The sequence below is a fragment of the Thamnophis elegans genome, chromosome Z, assembly GCF_009769535.1.
Source record: "Thamnophis elegans isolate rThaEle1 chromosome Z, rThaEle1.pri, whole genome shotgun sequence".
In the NCBI taxonomy this organism is placed as follows: domain Eukaryota; kingdom Metazoa; phylum Chordata; class Lepidosauria; order Squamata; family Colubridae; genus Thamnophis; species Thamnophis elegans.
The window spans coordinates 17,399,715-17,419,276 of NC_045558.1; the positions used below are offsets into that span (position 1 = coordinate 17,399,715).

Here is a 19,562-nt window from a genome sequence, read left to right on the forward strand (position 1 = left end):
TGACCTGTTGACACCTGGGGAAGAAACCATTTGTTCTTTTAATTAGGCTAAAACCACAGGAACTTTTAGACTTGGTTTTCACTGGCTGTGCCCATATGATGTATCCAATAAACATGTCCTTTGAGGAATCTACCTGCCTCAAAGTTCTGCTAATGCAAATGATGCATTACTCGGAGTGCTGAAAGAAGAATAAAGCATAAAGAGAAGAATCAAAGATTTTGAAAATGTAGGGGCTGAAGAAGGTAGCAGTCTATTGAGCCTAACAAAGATGGATTTAGACTATTGAAGGGAAATAGTTAAGAGGGATGAAAGAGCAAAGAAGCTAAGAAGCTGATTGAAAGAAGGAAAGGGACAATAAAAAGAAAGCTGCTGAACACTTAGATTTCAGGAGACAGATATAATAGTTTGGATTGGAAACTACAAGACCAACCTTGGACTAGGAGGCCTGTACTTGTTTTGCAAGATTGAGCTCATCCTTGAAAGAAACGGGAACATCTCTGTTCACCACAGACAGAAGCCTGCTCCCTGATGGTCTTTGACTTGTCAAGTTAAAAATACAGAAATGTGACATGGAAAACCCAATGGTTTTATGGCTTTCCTTCCTTCCATGCTTTCCCTGGCAGTTTTGTTCCCTTTGGTTTTATTCCAGTGTTTAAATCCACAGCCAGCTTGCTGGAGCAAATGACAAGAGCCTTGGTGGGAAGACAAACAAGTTTGTTCAAGCCCTTTTTGACAAATTGCTTTTTTTTAAGCTTCCCGTTGGCTTAAGCACATTGTGTTCTTCTGCATCACCGCCTTGCAGAGCCATATGTGGAAATAATAAAGTATCCTCCTGTTTCCCAAGATAGGGGAGAATTTGTGTAGCCAAACCAATGAAAGAAAATACTACGAGCTGATTAACAAATATGGTTATACGCAGCCGTGCAGGGAGCAAGCTGCAGACCTAGAGTGCAGGAAACATTAGTCAGCACAGGCAATGAATAACCTCCCATTATAGATCACCAGAGTTCTCTGCCAAGGGAAAGCCAGCAATAGCCCAGCTAGAAAGCAAAGGAAGTTTGCCAGCAGTTTTCTTTCCCTTAGGATTAGATTTCCAGCTGCAGAAATGGGATGCATATACACTGAACAGATTGCTGGCTAGGTACACAAAAGGACCCTGCTTTGTCTCCTGCACAAAAGTGATGGCACTCAGCTCCCGACTGGCACTCACAGGAGAAAAGGAACAAGGTAGGATACTTCCAAGTAATGCATTTTACATATGAAGGTCTGGCTCACCAGGCATGAGGTTATATAAAATCTTGTTTGACATCAGCTGATTTTAAGGACACAGCACCATCTAAAGGTTTCATGAAGTAGTGGGGACAGAAACCTCTGGAGGAATGAATAATCATTGGCCCTTCCACTTCCCACTTTTTAGAAACTGTCGAGAGGGGAAAATACATCTACAGTCTTTGCAGACAAATCAAAACATTTGGTTGTTGTTGCTTTGACAACTTCCACCCATGCTTGCATACTAGAGGGGAAAAGATTTGCATTTATTTATATCTCCAGTATGCTACTAGATGATAGAAGCAACCTCAGCCTTACCAAGAAGGGTGGGGATAATTTCAGTTTTTCTTTCTTTTCTAACATCATTGTGCAACTTTAAACTTAGGGTTATTCGCATTTTCAGCATGGGGACAATCTAGATTTTATTGAAATCTCCTCTATAAAGGGCTGTAAAAAGTTAGAAATGTTTTAAAAGGAGTGCACCCTTAGGGCTCTGCCAGTGGTGGGTTGCAGGCAGTACACACCGGAACGGGTGTACCGGAGCCTGCCCAGAGCACCCGCCTGCCTGTGCCTGTCCTTTAAAGCCTTCGGCACTTATGCGCACATGCATGGTGCATAAGCACTTGCGCTCCGCTGGGCAGCTGGAGCATCACGGAGGCTTGTGGAGGTGTCGCTGGAAAGTAAGATACATGTGTGCACTGCATGTGTGCGTGCGCGCGCCACATGCATTCGTGTGGAGGATGCCAGGCCCCGTTGCAACAGGATCCGGAACCCACCACTGGGCTGTGCATGTAATACCTCTGCTGCATGAATTGCATTGGTAACATACTTTGTATGGACTGGTACCAATGATACTAGATATTGGTTACAACAATTGAAACCCTTCATTCATGTCATAAAAGGTAAAGGTTCCTCTCACACATATGTGCTAGTCATTCCCGACTGTAGGGAGTGGTACTCATCTCCGTGTCAAAGCCAAAGAGCCAGCACTGTCTGAAGACGTCTACGGGATTATGTGGCCAGCATGACTAAATGCTGAAGGCACACAGAATGCTGTTACCTTTCCACCAAAGGTGGTTCCTATTTTTCCACTTGCATTTTTACATGCTTTCGAACTGCTAGGTTGGCAGAAGCTGGGACAAGTAATGGGAGTTCACTCCATTATGTGGAACTAAGGATTCCAACCGCCGAAATGCCAACCTTCCTGATCAACAAGCTCAGCATCTTAGCCACTGAGAGCAAGTTAATAAGCGGACTGTCCTATCCCAATTACATTGAACCACCCATTTGATCAGGCAAGAAGACTATGTCATAGGTCCTAATAATTAAATAATTCTGATGAAACCCATTCTAGGAAAAGAATCTCCTCCAATATAGTCCCCAACCTATGGAACATGTTGCCCCAAGAATTCCCACTCTTTTGGTCTTCAGGAAGAGCATTAAGACTTGGCTCTGTCAACTGCCATGAGGATGCAAGAGTGATATTCAACCCTTTGTGGTTTGATGGGCACTTGCTCCATCTTTTTAACTTTGTTTATTTTTGTCCCAAAGGAGCTTTTTCGAAAGACAGCTGGACTTTCTTGTTATTCCTTGAAGACATTTCGCTTCTCATCCAAGAAGCTTCTTCAGTTCAGACAACCATGACCTGAATACTAAGAATCTCCATAGGCATTTGTTACTTTTTGTAAGGATTTTATGGTTTACATTGTTTGTTTGTTTTACTTGAAAAACATTCAGTGTCACAGTGAGAAGGATAATGTAAAAAAAAAAAAATCTATCGATCAACCAATCACTAAAATATAGGAAGGACTATGTTGAATCAATCCAGCAATCTATGACCAACAACGTAATTGGGATAAGCACAGAGAACTCCTGAGTCTTTCTATCATGTTGACAACAGCCAATATTGAGACAATTGTTCTCTTTAAACTTGAAAAATAGCAGATTTCCTTGTTAGAAGTTATAGCCCAGCCTTTTCCAATGACACTCCTCTATAGTTAAAACCTGTGAGTTCTGAAAGTTGTAACCACAGTACCTCTGTGGATCTATTCTCCATGAGTTTACTTAATTCATCATTGAACCCAAAAATTTTTTTTTCCAGTATAATATCATTTGGTGGTAGAGTGTTCCATGGGGATGGGACCACAATTGAAATCCATTATTATCCTTGACTCATCTCACCCATCCTTAACAGATAGCTAGAAAAAATAATCAGTGGAACAATTTTCCTCCAGAAGTTGTGAATGCTCCAACACTGGACATTTTAAAGAAGTTGCATATACATATGTCCAAGTAGTGTAAGGTTTCCTGCTTAAGCAGGGGGTTGGACTAGAAGACCTTCAAGGTCCTTCCAACTAACATTCTATTCTATTCCAATATGGAGATAGGTCCTTAGCAGACTTTTGCTGGTGCGAATGAGGCAGACTAGTTCCATTGGGATAAAACAAAGCCTCAGATTGCAATTATTGTAAAATAGTGGACAATATATGCCTCTCTCCACTATTAGTTACCCAAAAATTTTGGATACCAAAATGGTAAATATTAGGAAAACTATATATATACAAAAATGTCAATAAGAATGTGTTGTAAAATGCAAAAAAGGCCTATATTAAGAGAAGTGGAATAAAATTCCTGAAGTTAGGTATATATAGCAAGGAGAGCTTTGGGGTAGGATGTCTTGTTATATTGATTTGCATTAACTAATTGGCAGAAAGTAGTAGAATCGGCAAAATATATGAAAGAGCTTGGCATGAATCACACTAAACTGCACACTGTTATTAAGCTGGTGCTGATACATGGTTTGAAAAGTTTTCTTCTCTTGAGAAAAAAAGCAAAGCAAAGCAAAACTAAACTTTTTTTATACACCTGTTTCTCATTATTTTTCATTTTTCATTCATTCATTTGTTCGTTCATTCATTTGATATCTATGCAGATTTTCAATTCTGAAGTTTCTTGCATGAGAAGGGAAACATTTTCAAGAAAAAAAAATCCAAGAAAATTGCCTTTTGAAAAGCACCTTGTAGACATTGATTCACTCACTCATTTATTCACTCATTCAATTTGTATAAATGTCCATCTCAACCAAGTGACTCTGTTAAAACAATTTAAAAACTTAAAACGATAAAAACACCCAAAGAATCCATATATACAGCACATGTAGAAGAAGGGTAGGTACAGCTGGGGAGTTAAATGAGTGATCAGTTTAGACTATTTCAGTTGCCAATTTCTTAAATTCCATGGCCCTTATCTATCTTATTTAGTCTTGATCATTAGTTGACCAAATTGTTGTGCATAGATTTGAATAAATCTTCCTTGGGTAACTTTACAAATAATCCCAATTCTTTACACCTGTCAGCAGGTGACATAGTTAGTGGTGATTTTTAAAAAAATAATAACTATTAATTAACCATATTTATATAACCACCTATCACATATCATGATTCTAGATGCCTCACAACAATCCATAAAAACAAAAGAGATGATTTTATGGTTAGAGGTGATGTTCCATATCTCTGAAACTTGCCTCTTTCTAATATGCAACGCCACACACACGCGCACACACACGCACGCACGCGCGCGCACACACACACACACACACACACACAAACAGGACATACTATTCTCTCTTGGGAGTGAATTGACTCACAAGAAGCCAAGGAGGAGAAGTATTCATATATCTCATAGTTTCACACAACCAGTCAAGGAGAAATCCATTAAAATTATCTTCTTCGAAATCCATTTAAAAACAAACACTTTCCCATAAAACTAAGGAGGAGTATGGGTTAAAAAAAAAAGAATATTAGATGAATTTTCTGCCCAGCAATAGATACATTTATCTATGCTCATAAGCATTAGAAGATGGCTTCCGAGTTGCTTGTTATTAGGACAACTAATTTTTAGTGCATTTCCCCTGCGCACACACATCAGTGTTCTTTCCACTGTTTTTGTGTGGCCTCTTTGCACAAATGCAAGATATATTCCCCTTTTGTCTGTTTGACCATAATAGCACTAGTTTGAATGACACATAAAGGAAGTGAGTCCAAGAAATGATTCAGAAGCTGCTTTGATTTGGATGTGCCTTGCTTGGAAAATGGTCCAATCTTGGCCTTGCAGAATAATTATGCTGGGCTGATCCCTAAAGTTATATTTGGGCTGAGGAAAAATATGCTATGTTCCCAGTCAGTCCCAACATTTTCTCCTCTTTCTGGTTTCCTTCACTTATTCAGCTGCTTTGCCTGTGTGACACATGGCCTTAATCCTGGTTGCTATTAATAATATTTCATCTTTGGTGCGTTGTTTTCAAGGGTGCCAAGTACATTTGGGGGGGAGGGTCACAATCCTTTCAACAATATTACCCTCCTCCCCCATCCTTGGTGTGTCCCAGATGTTTTGGGTTGTAATTATTATCCATCCCAGTCAGCTTGGCTGTGTCATGCCTTTCACTGTGATGATGACGAATGAAAGAATAAACATAAGTATCTTATAAACTGGCAATTAGCTACATTGTGTTTAGTGCCTCACAAATTGGTTTCTCACATATTTCAGGAGCCCTCTATCAGATTAATGGAGGTACTAATTTTTTCAAAGATGTTTTAGTTGATGAGGATTCTTTGAGTGGTTTTTTTTTCCACCCTTAAATACATTTTATGCTAAGAGTGTGATTGAAATTTTTCAGCAATATTTGTTTTTTTAGAGAAATATAATAAAAAAGAAGAGCGTGCTAGGGATTTGTTCCACTTTGGCGTGAACAATCTTCAAGCAGAAAGTACATAGAAATACCATTAACAGTATTAGGAATGATTTCTTTTTATTCTACCAGATCCAACGTCTACCCCCAACATTTTCAATGTAAACAATATTTTCTCCTTTAATTGTCATGGCTGAGGTGCAAGAATAATTTGTGTATGCCAATAGGGTACAGCTAGAGCTGTTCTGAACATCACTAATCCATAGTTTATATTGATATAAAATAACTATATCAATTTATCTCAAAGAGAGTTCTAGATTAAAATGAATATGTCTAGGTTATCCAAATTGCCCAATTATATGTCTCTAATCCTGGAATTAAGGGACACGGTGGCTCAGTGGCTAAGATGCTGAGCTTATCAATCAGAAGGTCGTCAGTTCAGTGGTTCGAATCCCTAGCATGGTGTAACAGAGTGAGCTCCCATTACTTGTTCCAGCTTCTGTCAACCTAGCAGTTCAAAAGCATGTAAAAATGCAAGTAGAAAAATAGGGACCACCTTGGTGGGAAGGTAAGAGTGTTCCGTTCACTTTCAGCATTTAGTCACATGGGCCACATGACCACAGTGCTTTGGATAGCTCTTCAGCTTTGAAACGGAGATGAGCACCGCCCCCTAGAGTCGGGTAATGTACAGATAGTAATGTTTCTATACAATAGTAGTCTTCCAAGGCTTTACAAGGAGCTGAGCTGGAATACATGCCTAAGTAATTCCAGGTCAGAATTGGGTAGATTCTAAGATTGTAATTAGTAGCAACAATTGTTGGCATGCAGTTATGGTTAATACTCCTAGAGACATATAATAACACATGACATTCATTAATTACATTATCCATCCTTCCTGGTCAGCTCTTTGATATTTGAACAAATATCTGAACCTGACTTCTTATAGGACCTATCTCTGAGTAGGGTTTTAAACTGAATCCATGGAAAAGGAATGATGCCACCATGCAGAAGTCCAAGGAGACACAACCCTGTAGCAACCCCAGTTATTTTAGTGTCATATCTCTCTACATTTTTAAACTGTAGATCCAGATTCAGGAGCAAGGGGTTCTGTCTAAGAGAGGTCTCAATTGTACCTGCATTCAGTGAATCAATTGTAGGGTCCTTAAGAATTTTGCTGTCTAAATCAGCATTCAGTCTCTTACAACAATTAACCAGATGCCTTCAAGAAATCAAGAAAGATAGAATCAGATCCCTTCCACTATTGCTTACCAGTAACTAGTATTTAGATATTACCTGTGATTTAGGAGGAAGGCATGCAGCCATCAAGGGCAGTACAGGTAGTGTGATGACTCAGGGCAAGGTACAGAGTCAGCTGACAGTTCAAATTGTACCTTTATTGCTCCAGGTTTCCCCCAAACGCTTCCACATTATGGCAAGTTCTAGAGAAAAGTGATCACACACACACACACACACACACACACACACACACACACACACACACACCCCTCTCCAGCAGCTTCTGAATGCAAGTAGTGCAGCAAAGTGCTGTGAGCACAATGGCTGCAAAGTAAGAATCCAGCAGGGCAAGGGAATAAGTCAATGAGTCCAGAAAGCAAAGGAACAGGGCAATTAAACCAGGAAGCAAGAAATAAAGCAAGAAGTTCAGGAAACTCCAAACTTTGGCAATGGCACACAAAACTCCAGGAACTCAGTGTATGTTCCTGAAAATGTCCCTCCCCACAGCATCTCCTTAAGCCTGCATTCCCAGATGTGCCTTGTGAAAAAGAGTGGGGCATCCTCCTGAGTCATTGGGTTAGTCTGTGCTGTTACTACCTTCTCTCCATTCTCCATTCTCGGGGAACAGGAGGGGACGGCTCTTGCTCATTGACTGAGTTCCTTTGCTCCTCATTTCCACTGCTTGTCCTCTGTTGGTCATCTTGGCCCCGTTTCTCCCTGCTAGCAAGCCATCCCATTCCTGAGGAGCCCTGGCCTGCCTCCTCCCCACATTCCCCTGAAGGCAACAAAGCTGTCCCTCTCTCTCCCTTGGCTCCAATTCCAGCTCACCTTCCTCCATAGATCCAGGCTGCAACAGGAACATGATAGGTAGTATTTATTTAATGACTGGTTGCTTAACAACTATTCAAACCTACCTACAGGAACATACACAGACATATACATACCCTAGTTCCGATAGCTGCACATATATCCTTATTGTCACATGATGAGATTTTGGATGCTTGTTCACCTGTATTGCTGTTTACAGTATTCTGCTTTCACTTGACTGCAATCTATCACTTTTTTTCTAATTTCTGACCTTTTCTGGCAAAACACATTCATGGGAATACACAGATTCACTTAACAGCCATGGCATTTGCTTAATGACCAACATGTTTGCTTAACAGCTAAATTATTATAGATTTGGTCATTGTAAGGTGCCTCCAATTTTGACAGTTATGGCTTACAATGGAAATTTCAGGCTTCATTGTGATCATAAATTGAGGACTACATGAAGTGATTGAGAGCCAAAATGGATGAATTTAGCTAGCCCCAAAACAATTAAATTAATGACTATCTGGATATTACTATGTAGTTGTAAAGAAGTATTTTCTCTCCTGAAACTCCATTGTTGGTTTCAGTAGATGATTTCTGAGCCCTAATGTTGTTAAAAAGGGGGGAGAAAGAGGTGATCCTTATCAATCAAATTAAACATGATATATAATTTAATTGGATGCACATCTGAAATCACATTTGTGCCTTAATTCAAGCCAAATGCTCAGATTTTATCACTTGCTTCTTTTCATAACTTTGGGATGTGTTTTGTTTTTAATACTCTTTTTCCTGTGATTTTAGAAACAAAAAATCGGCTTAGATTAGAGGCATTTAGCAAGATAACATTCATTGAATGAAGGGGAACGGTATCTTTTCAATATTTCTAAAGGCATGATACTGTTTCTGTAAATCAGGAGAATGTGCATATTTCAGTTTCACAAATTTTATTAATAGGCACAAGCTTTTATGATCCACAAGTCACTTCATTAGATGCATGGAGCAACTAACCCAATGTAGGATTTAAATTGGAGTGAAGCCACAAAAATCAAGGAAGATATATTGGTTATGAAGGAGCAGGTTACATCTGAGACACATTGTAAGTCTATTGTAATTCTACTGCCTTAAAAAAACACTGTGCGTGTTGCGACTTTCTAGATAGCTTGAAATCTCTTGACGAGATTCACATGTTTCATATTTGAATACATACATGTAAATCAGATGTTCACATACATCTAAAGGTTTCCAGTTATCTCAGAAAGTCACAACACAATGGATTATTAGCACATTGCAGTTGTTAATTGATAAGGTAATTGTAATCTTTCTTTCATATAACCAAATCTGCATAACACTACTTTCCCTCATCCTTTTTTTTTCCTCCAGCCTCATATCAGTTTAAATCCTACATCTGTTCAGTCACTTTATGCTTCTCATGAAATGAGCTGCAGCTTAGAAAAATATAAGCCTTTTAATAATACTTGTATATACAGTTTTCAGGGTAGAAGAACAGGGAGTAAATCAACTGATTCTATAGCCAGAAAATAATAGAACTGTTAGTCAAATGTTTACATTGCATACATTTTGCTATTGCATGTGCCTTATCTTAATCTAATCATTTTAACTGAATTGAAGAAAAATAAATATATTAGGAAAGCAAAGAAAGATAGAAAAAGGTGAGGTAAAACTTGAAGATAAGAACATAAAATATTTTTGGAAGCATTGTTCCTGACACACAAAACACCTCTTTTTTTCACTTTCTAATCTTCTCCTTTTGAGGTATTAAAAAGCATTGGAAGTGTTTGAGACTAGTCAAGAAATATATGAGTAGAGCTAAGCTTTTAACTATATTTGGAGAACAAGATGCTTATGTAAATAGTCTTCTTCCAATGCTTTGCCATCTACCTAAAAGGGCAGTTTATTCTGTAATAAATATTTAAAAGTTTGAAATATTATTCATCCATACAAGGACAGGGTAAGATGCACTGCCATTTGGTGATTTTGTTCATTGGCCTTTCTGAAATGAACAAGAGTTTCATTTTCATACAAACTTTAATAGATTGATAGCTACAGCTTGGCCTAAGGTTTTCTTATAACCCTCTTTGTGAGAATTTTAGGAAATGTCTGTGGGGTAATGTCATTGATCAAATGTCTATGGATCAGCAATTCTCAATTTTGGCAACTTTAAAACAGGAGGACTTCAACTCTTGCAAATTCCAAAATGTTTCTCAGAGGTTATGGCATACCCTTAGCAGTGCATTGAGTGAGCTTGCTTGCTCCTTCTTATTACTCACCTGTTGGAGACCACAATTCTGCATTTCTCCCAGTGCTTTGAACAGTACATCATTTGGGAACATTCAGAAGTGTGTGTGTTACCCAAGCACAGATGTGCACCCACACCTGATGCAATATATTAGACAAAACTCAACAAAATGGCTTTTGGTTTCCATGCAAAAAAAGTCCTCAAGGTAGATCAGTCTAGGAATTCTGATCTCATGCAGATCAGAATCCAATCTCATGTAGATCAATACTACTTTTATTGTAAAACTATAGTAATAAGATCTTGCACTTCCTATAAATCTCCTGACTTCCTATCATCTTTGTAAGAATTAGGAAGGGCCCTCTCTGAAACATCTATTCATATTACATTCCTTCCCCAAATTCAGTACTCTTTCACTTGGCCTTTATTTTGGCAGTGGCTCTTCCTCGTGTATCTCAAGACCTTTTCTTTTTCTCTCCATGGGAGCACAATATTCAAAATACTGAAAGTCTCAGGAACTTTAAATGAAAACCTAGTTTGAGAAATATTGGCTGCCCACCAAAGAGAAAACAAGGCTTACAAATAAAACATACTACTTCTTTAGTTATTAACTATACTTTTCTGCCAAACGTTCCCAGAAGTTCTAGGCATCTAAGATTAAATGTTTTAACTTCTCCTCTAACCCCAAATACATAAGAAAATGTCAAATAAACAAGCTAACTATGCTACAGACCATACCTGCATTATTAAGCATCCTCATCCTGTTTCAAATGGGGAAGGGGGAGTTTTCACTAGTTTCTTCAAACTCTGAATATATGAAATAAGCCAAGACTCTACTGTAAGTGAGTTCTGAAAAATTGAGCAATGATGGGAAAACATGCCTCTGAGGCCCCATCTGCTGGGACAAGAACTGGAGATGATTGACACTATGAGATCTGATTGGACAAATAGATAATATCAGAAAATATGGTCTCTCCAATTCTCAGAGTGGAGCACTACAGGCCCTTAAAAATGATGGCCAGAACCTTGGACAACACTCAGAAGTCCACTGGCACCCAATGGATCTCCCAAAGTACATCACAGTTATCCATCATGAACTAGGATGTTGTGTTCCGTATGAGCCATAGCTTCCAAATGTCTTTCTCTATTCTCATAAAGGGCAATACCTTCCATTGAACTGACCTAAATTTCAAAATATCATGGTTATTGATTTTGGGAATGCATATAGACAGATTTGCTTGGTAATTGTGATTCATTTCTCATGGTTACTTAGTATGTCATGGTTAGAAAACTAGAAACAAAGTCATATGAAGAGAAAATGTTTACCCTTGAGAAAGACAAGACTAACTGGAGAAGATTGGAGCTGAGCAAGTTTAGCCTTGAAAAATAATTGCTTGAGAAAGGACAGAACAATATTCTCCAAACTCCCCAAAGGAAGTCATATTCAGAGGGGGGTGTTCAGCCAGTTTGAACCGGTTTACCGGTTGCCCACCCCCTGGTTCTATGTCATCTTATTTATGCACATTTTCAAGGTGTGCATGCATGCAAGCTACACGTACAATCAAAGTGCATGCATGGAAGGCCGAGCATATGTGTAGTTGGGATGCATGCATGGATGGGGCACATGCAAAGACTGAACACATGTGTGGACACATTCATGCTCACATTTGCAAACCGATAGGGAAAGTAAGTGACCCCTGGTCAAACTGAATGATGCCAGGCTGAAACTTAAGAAATGCACAGATGCTGTTCCAACTGAATATTTAAAAAATATAGCTATTCTTCAAGTATTTTGATTAGTTAATCAGAGAGTTGGTGAACTTCTGTCCATTGGATGTGCTCTAGCAGAAGCTGTCTTGATTGCTTTAATTTGGATTCAGGTCCAAAGCAGTGGGTTAGACTTGATTACCTAAATGAGTCATTCCACCTCTCTTATTCTATAACATGTCAAAAATTGTATGTGGATACTAGGAAACCATGCAGGCAAGGGAACCTAATGTTCAGTTGTGGTCTGAAATGAAGGCCAGACATTTTTAGAACCGGACAGTATTTTGACACCACCCATTTCAAAGCATTTGATGGGGAACACAATGTTGTTTAACTTAATAAGCAATTCAGAAAAATAAAGAAAGTTTGGAGAAGTGAATTTAGTCATTTTACTAATGTCAGGATTACAATCTCTTTTTAAAGAACCTGTAAATTAAAACAAGCAATGGAGCTATAAGTAGTGAAGAAAAGTATTTCTCAAGTTGAGGACAGAAAGTTTGCTTTAATTTTTTTTTAAAAAAAGAAATGAACTTGAGGAAAAAAAGTTGCTGACTCTCAGAGTACAGTTTTTGTACTTTCTTAGGCGGTGCTGAGATCTCTGTGTCCTGTCTTGTACCTTTTTCTTTCCACTGTTCTAATACAGACAAGCTTTCCTTGCATTAATTAAATCTGAAGGCTAAAAACCTTACTAGAAAATTCATTGACTAGAATCTTTTTCAGGTTAAGAAGTTTGGGAAGCCAAGGAGCCCATGGACTGAAAAGGATGGCAACAGGAGTAACACGCTCCTTCGTCAATAATGTAAGCTAAAAAGCTTCCCCCAAGGGAAAGCTGAACCAATTTAGTTTGTCACCTGAGAGTAGGATACAAAAAGAAAAAAAAGGAATCTTGGCATGGCATTAAATGGATTCAACTATAATAGAAGCAATAAAAACATTTTTTTTAGTCACTGAGGTATACAATATTCTGACAGGCCAATGAAGAAGGTAGCAGACCATTGATTCTCCCTAGTTTAAGTTGGCCATGTTTGTTTGTTTGTTTGTTTGTTTGTCAACAAGTAAAAGTACCAACAAGTGTAGACATAGACATGGACATGTAAAAATTGCACAAATAAATGGATACAAATAAACAAACATAGCCATAAACAAATAAAAGAGTACATGTAAATGGGGAAAGTAGGACAGGGACAGTAGGCACGCTGGTGCACTTATGCATGCCCCCTTAGAGACCTCTTAAGAAACATGTAAGGTTCACAGTAGATAGTTTAAGGTGAAAGGTATGGGGGATAGAGGAACTAACAACAGGAACAGGTAGAGTGTTCCACACATTTACTATTGCTGAAATCATTTTTCCTGCAATCAAGTTTAGAATGGATTACATTTGGTTTGTGTATATTGATAGCTCTTGTGTTATTGCAGTTGAAGTAAAAGTAGTCATTAACAGGTTGGACGTTATGGAAGATTATCTTGTGCACTAAGCTTAGGTCAGAATGTAGATAGTGTAGTTCAAGGTTATCCAGCCCGAAAATTTCAAGCCTGGTGGTATGTGGAATTTTATTATGAGCAGAGGAGTTGAGTACTCTTCTTGTAAAATACCTCTGGACCCTCTCTAATGTTTTAATGTCCAAAATTCAGTGGGAGTTCCAGGAAGGTGAGCAGTATTCAATGATAAGTCTGGCAAAGGTTTTGTATGCCCTAGTTAGCAGAATATCATTACCAGAGAGAAAACTATGTAAAATAAGGTTAACAATTCTGCATTGCCTTGTTGGCAATGTTGTTAAGTGAGCTCTGGAGCTTAGATCTTTCAAAATGACTACTCCTAGGTCTTTGACAGAGTGTGGATCATCTTTTAGATCATTTCCGCCCAGCTTGTATTTGATGTTCTGGTTTTTATTACCAATGTGTAGGACTGAGCATTTGTTAGCAGGGATTTGGAATTGCCAATTGTTTGACCATTCAAATAGATAATCTTTTTGTAGGGTAGTAAAATTCCCTGTGGTGTTAAATAGTTTTGCATCATCGGCAAAGAGGATGCGGCTGCTTATAATATGATCACAAAGGTCATTTATGTAAAGTAGAAAGAAAGAGTGTTGGTCCTAGAACGCTGTCTTGGGGAACATCACTGTTAACTGGTGGAGGGTTAAATATAGTGTTTCCAATTTTGACTACTTATTGCTGTTTGATAAGAATGCAGCTATCCAGTTGTGCAAAGATGCAGAAATGCTGTAAGAACTTAGTTTTAACAGAATTTTGTCATGTACCACTGAATCAAAGGCTTTGCAGAGGTTTATGTAGATTGCATCTATTGCTTTATCCTGGTTGAGTTGAGAGGTCCAAATGTTTTTGCAGTGTATGAGTTGCAGATTGCAGTGTATGAGTTGCAGATTACAGGACATTTTTTTCCTGAAACCAAACTGCTTATTAGAGAGTAGGTTGTTTGCATAAGGTTTTGTATCAGTTTTTGAAGTTACCTACAAGCAACTTTTATTTTTCCGCCAAAAAGATATATTTTTTAATTGGAGTTTCTTTATTGAGATGGCTAATTTGTTCTTTTTGGCTTTGGGTGTAACAAAGGGTACATATAGATTAATGACTCTTTGAACTTCTAGTAGAAAAGTGTTATAATAGTCTTCTGCAGTATTGCAGTCATTGAATGGGATTTGCCAATCTAGAGATGAGAGGTCGGCATCTCTGAGATTGTAGTTTGCTTTTTTGAAGTTGTATTTAGGAGTCCTATTATGAGATTCTTTGTATGGTATTGTAGGAATATTGTAGGAATCAAACTTATTTATTACTAGCCAATAACCCAGTATTGCCCAAGTATTTATATATAGGGGGGAAATGTCCAGAACAAACTTAATTTTTAATGTTGGATTTTTTTCCCCTTACCAGAGGGAGCCTCCTTGTGGAGTACTGTGAAGCCCTTACCATGGCAACTCCACTATGCTGTACAGTAGAAGCCATTTTATGGCAATACAGGCTGTATCTTAACAGAACACACCCCCCCAAGGGGTTTTGAGGGTGTCTTACCCCCCACAGTATTTATTTCTAGAGAGTAAATCATTTGTGTATCAAGGTTGGTTCAAATTGCTCGAACATACATACATGCACGCATGTGTGTGCACACACACATTATATATATATATATATATATATATATATATATATATATATATATATATATATATATATATATATATATATATATGTTTGTGCGTGTGTCTGTGTGGTGTATGTATGTATATATGTGTTGCAATTGTGCTGATAAATGAATAACACAAATGTACAAAGGCAACATTAAAAAAATGGCTTTCTGCATGGAGTGAGCCGATAGACAGAAAAGGGAAGCAGTATGCTCCCTCCCATATTTGGGCATTGGTCTATTATAGGTAACTTCAGAAAGCAAAGTAAGATAGTGGTACAGGAGAAGGAAACAACACAAAAATTGCACAGCTGCAGGTTAAAGTAAGAGGAAAAGGGGTAGAAGGAAGAGGGAAATAACATCATATTTAAACTCTTACTACAAAAACTACATGAAGCCATCGGCAGTCAAGATTGGTGTGAACAGCTTGATATTAGAGTCTAAGGAAAGCTTCTACATTTTTTGGGCAATATCTGTCATCGAATAATTTTATTTTTCCCATTGAGTACACCTATAAAAGCTCCAATCTGCGTAACAGGATTTACAGTGAAAAATGACTTCAAGGATGAGCTATTTGCCAAATGGTTTATTCTATTAAAACAAGCTTCTATGACCAATTGAAGCAGATACAGAGTCCAGACCTAGGCAGCTGATTGCAAAAAGAAAACCAAACTTTGCTTCCAGAAATAATAGGGAAAGAGAAACTAGTCTGAGTAACCGTAAATAGAAAACTCAATTCGTTCTGCATTAAAAAATAATAATTGCCTCTCTCTGCCTTGTTATAAACCCCTTCGGTGTGTTTACTAAATTAACTTTTCTATTTTAGTATATCCCTTTTCAATTTACCAACACTAAAACCTGGGTGGACTAACCAAAAAGTATTGTTCTTGTTGTTTCCTCTTTTTAATAAGACACATTCTTTCATTTTAGAATAAACCTAAAAAGGCTTTAGATGCTGCATAACCCAGTTATTTAGCATATGATTTCAGGGTGTAACATTTGTAAAATTGAAATTAAAAAGTTCAGGCACCTTTCATTTGCAGGCTAAGAAATCCAATTCTATTTACTTTATAATCTCCTAGCTCCTAGGATTTATGAGACACTGTAATCCAGCAATTAATGTACCAAACCTGAACAGAGGAAATCCATATTCTGATCAACAATTAATGAACTTCATTGGGTAACTCTAGGAAAGAGTTATGAAAGAGCATACAGAACCTTTGCCAGATCAATTCTTGAATATAGTTCATCCACCTGGAACCCACACTGTATATCAGACATTAACATGATTGAACAGGTTCAGAGGTATTTCACAAGAAGAATACTTTACTCTTCTACTGACAATAGAATTCCCTGTGTCACCAGGCTTGAAATTTTGGGCTTGGTCAATCTGGAACTGCACCACCTGTAGTTCAATCTAAGCATAATACACAAAATTGTCTGCTACAATGCCTTACCTGCCAACAACTTCTTCAGCTTCAACCTCAATAATACATGGACAAACAATAGATACTAACCACTCCAAACTCGATTGCAGCAAATACGACTTCAGCAACAGAGTGGTCAATGCCTGGAACGCTCTACCTGACTCCGTTGTTACATCCTCAAGTCCTTACAGCTTCAACCTCAAACTGTCTACCGTGGACCTCACCCCATTCCTAAGTGGTCCGTAAAGGGGGCATGCATAAGCGCATCAGTGTGCCTACCGTCCCTGTCTTACTGTCCCCATTTATCTGTATTTACTTCCTTTGTTTGCGTGATGCAGTGGTTAGGGTGCAGTACTGCAGGCGACTTCAGCTGACTGTTATCTGCAGTTCAGCGGTTCAAATCTCACCGGCGCAAGGTTGACTCAGCCTTCCATCCTTCCGAGGTGGGTGAAATGAGGACCCAGACTGTGGGGGCAATATGCTGACTCTGTAAACCGCTTAGAGAGGGCTGAAAGCCTTTGAAGCAGTATATAAGTCTAACTGCTATTGCTATTATGTTCAAACCTATACTTGTTATTTTGTACATGTTTGACAAACAAACAAATAAATATAAATAAATAAATAATAAATGGTCCCCTCTTACAGTGAATGTTAAAAATAATTATCACTATTTCTAATAATAATTAAATATTTAGTATTTATATATTGTAATGAAATTATAGTTAAATAATAATTTAATTATAGTTAAAGATGATTATGCCTAGGCTATAGAAAGTGTGCAAAGAAGAACAACAAAGATGAGAAAAGGTTTGGAGGCTAAATAATATGATGAACAGTTGACGGCACTCTGTCACACCCTCTTTACACTCCATGGCCAGCCTATAAAAAAGAAAGATTAGGGAGGACGTGACAACTGTTTTCCAATACTTGAGGGGCGGTTGCAGAGAACAGAAGGCCAACCTATTCTCCAAGGTACCTGGAGATAGGACTAGATGTAATGGGTGGAAACTTGTCAAAGAGAGATCCAACCTAGAAATAAAAAGAAATGTTTGACAGAGGGAACAATTAGTCAGCAGAATAATGTGCTTCCCAGAGTCGTATGCGATCCATCACTGGAGAGTTCCAAAAAAATACTGGATAACCCTTTGACTGGGATTATATAAGGTCCCCTGCTTTCAGTGAGAGATGGACTAGAAGACTTCCATGGGCCCTTCAAACTCAAAAACTATGTTATTTCACAGACTAAGTTGTAAGTGAAAACCAGCTTTCTGAGGAAAGGCAAGATAGAAAAGGAAATAAAAGTTCTCCTAAAAACTAATGTTGAAATTGCCACACTCTATGGAGACATCTTTTTAAAGAATTGAGATAGTTAAGTCTCTGATCCATATGATTTGTCCTTGGTTTTTCTTGTGTTTGTTTTCCATCTGTGGATTTAAACCATCTCTTGGGGCAGCCTGCATTGGCTAACTTTCCTTTCTTCTACCTAAACTCAAGCATCCCACAATATTGTGTGTGTTTGTTTAGCTATAAGGGGAATGTATACCTCTAGTGTATGTGTGTATTACATTAAGTTTCCTGATCTTGGGCAGCTTTCTGACGTGTAGACTTCAACTCTCAAACAAATAAGTAAAAAGTGATTAGGAGTCTGGGAATCTGAGCTTCTTCCTAAGTTGTGTAATTTCTCTTATTGATTATCATAATTTATGGACCTTGACATTGGCATCCTTCAGTCTCAAAAGACTATGGTATCGTGCTCTGCAAAGAGGTCCTAAAGCATCTGGTGTGGCTAAAAAGGCCAATTCAAGAGTGGCAATCCCTTCCACACCGAGGGCAGATACATTCTGTCCCCTGCCCAGCACCCAGATTTTGCTGATTCCAGGGCTGCCTCTTTGCCTCAGTCTGCCGAACAAGTCTCTTCGAATTGGAGAAGGCCATGCTGCATCTTTAGCCTCCAAGCTGAACGATCAGAGGTCAAGATTTCCCAGCTGTTAATGTCCATTCCCAAGGCCTTTAGATCCCTCTTGTAGATATCTGTGGTCCCTCTCTGGGGTGCTTTCCCTGCACTAATTCTCTATACAGGAAATCTTTCGGAATCCGACCATCAGCTATTCTCACGGCATGCCCAACTAGCATAGATGTCGCTGTTTCAAAAGGGTATACATGCTAGAAATTCCAGCACATTCTAAGACTGCCCTATTTGGAACTTGTCATTCCAGGTGATGCCAAGAATACGTCGGAAACAGTGTACAACTTTCTCTCCTGCCATGCGTAAAGGGTCCAAGACTCACTTCACTACAAGTGTTCCATCAGCTTCTTATTAAGCCATACTCTCTTTGTAAGTCTGGAAAATGTGGTGGCCGCTTTACCAACACTGTAAAATGATAAATGGAAACTGCTGTTCCAGATCAACATTCAAGGTTTTACTTTTTTTCTGAACAGCCACATGTCAACATGCTAGAAATTCATTATTTTTCTGATCAGCATCTTATGTTGTGGGAACCTGGTACATAGCACAACTAGGGAAGATTTTGTGAAGAGGAGGTGGTTATCACATATGGTAGTGAAGAATACACATTCCTGAGGAGCATCGATAATTCAAAAGGTCTTGATTAGAAAGAGCCAGTCAACTCCCTTCACATCCTTTACAAGATGTTCATGAATATCCATGTACAAGGAAAGAATTTTGATTGGAATCAACCAGCTTCACATCTTGGAAGCCCTCTGATAAAATGCGTAAATATTACTTTAATCAAAATCTAACTTTGCCATGTAACTGAACAGAAGACATTCAGAAAATGTAGCTTTTTGGATACTATTTAGACACTTCATAAACATATATTATAGCACCCCCAAATCTACATTTTAAGGTGGCAAACATTTGTCTATTCTATGTCTAGAAATTGGCTCCAATATTTGAATACTATTTTTTCCTCCCCAAATGAGGTTGCCATTACTTTGGAAAACTGAGTT

The 19,562-nt window shown here is 38.3% G+C and overlaps 1 long non-coding RNA gene across 1 annotated transcript; it reads left to right on the top strand.

Annotated features, from left to right (window-relative positions):
- Positions 1-1,005: 1,005 nt before the first annotated feature.
- On the top strand, positions 1,006-19,360 carry LOC116522911. Its single transcript, XR_004257010.1, has 3 exons — positions 1,006-1,227; positions 12,747-12,825; positions 18,809-19,360. It is a non-coding gene; the product is annotated as an uncharacterized LOC116522911 (long non-coding RNA).
- Positions 19,361-19,562: the final 202 nt, after the last annotated feature.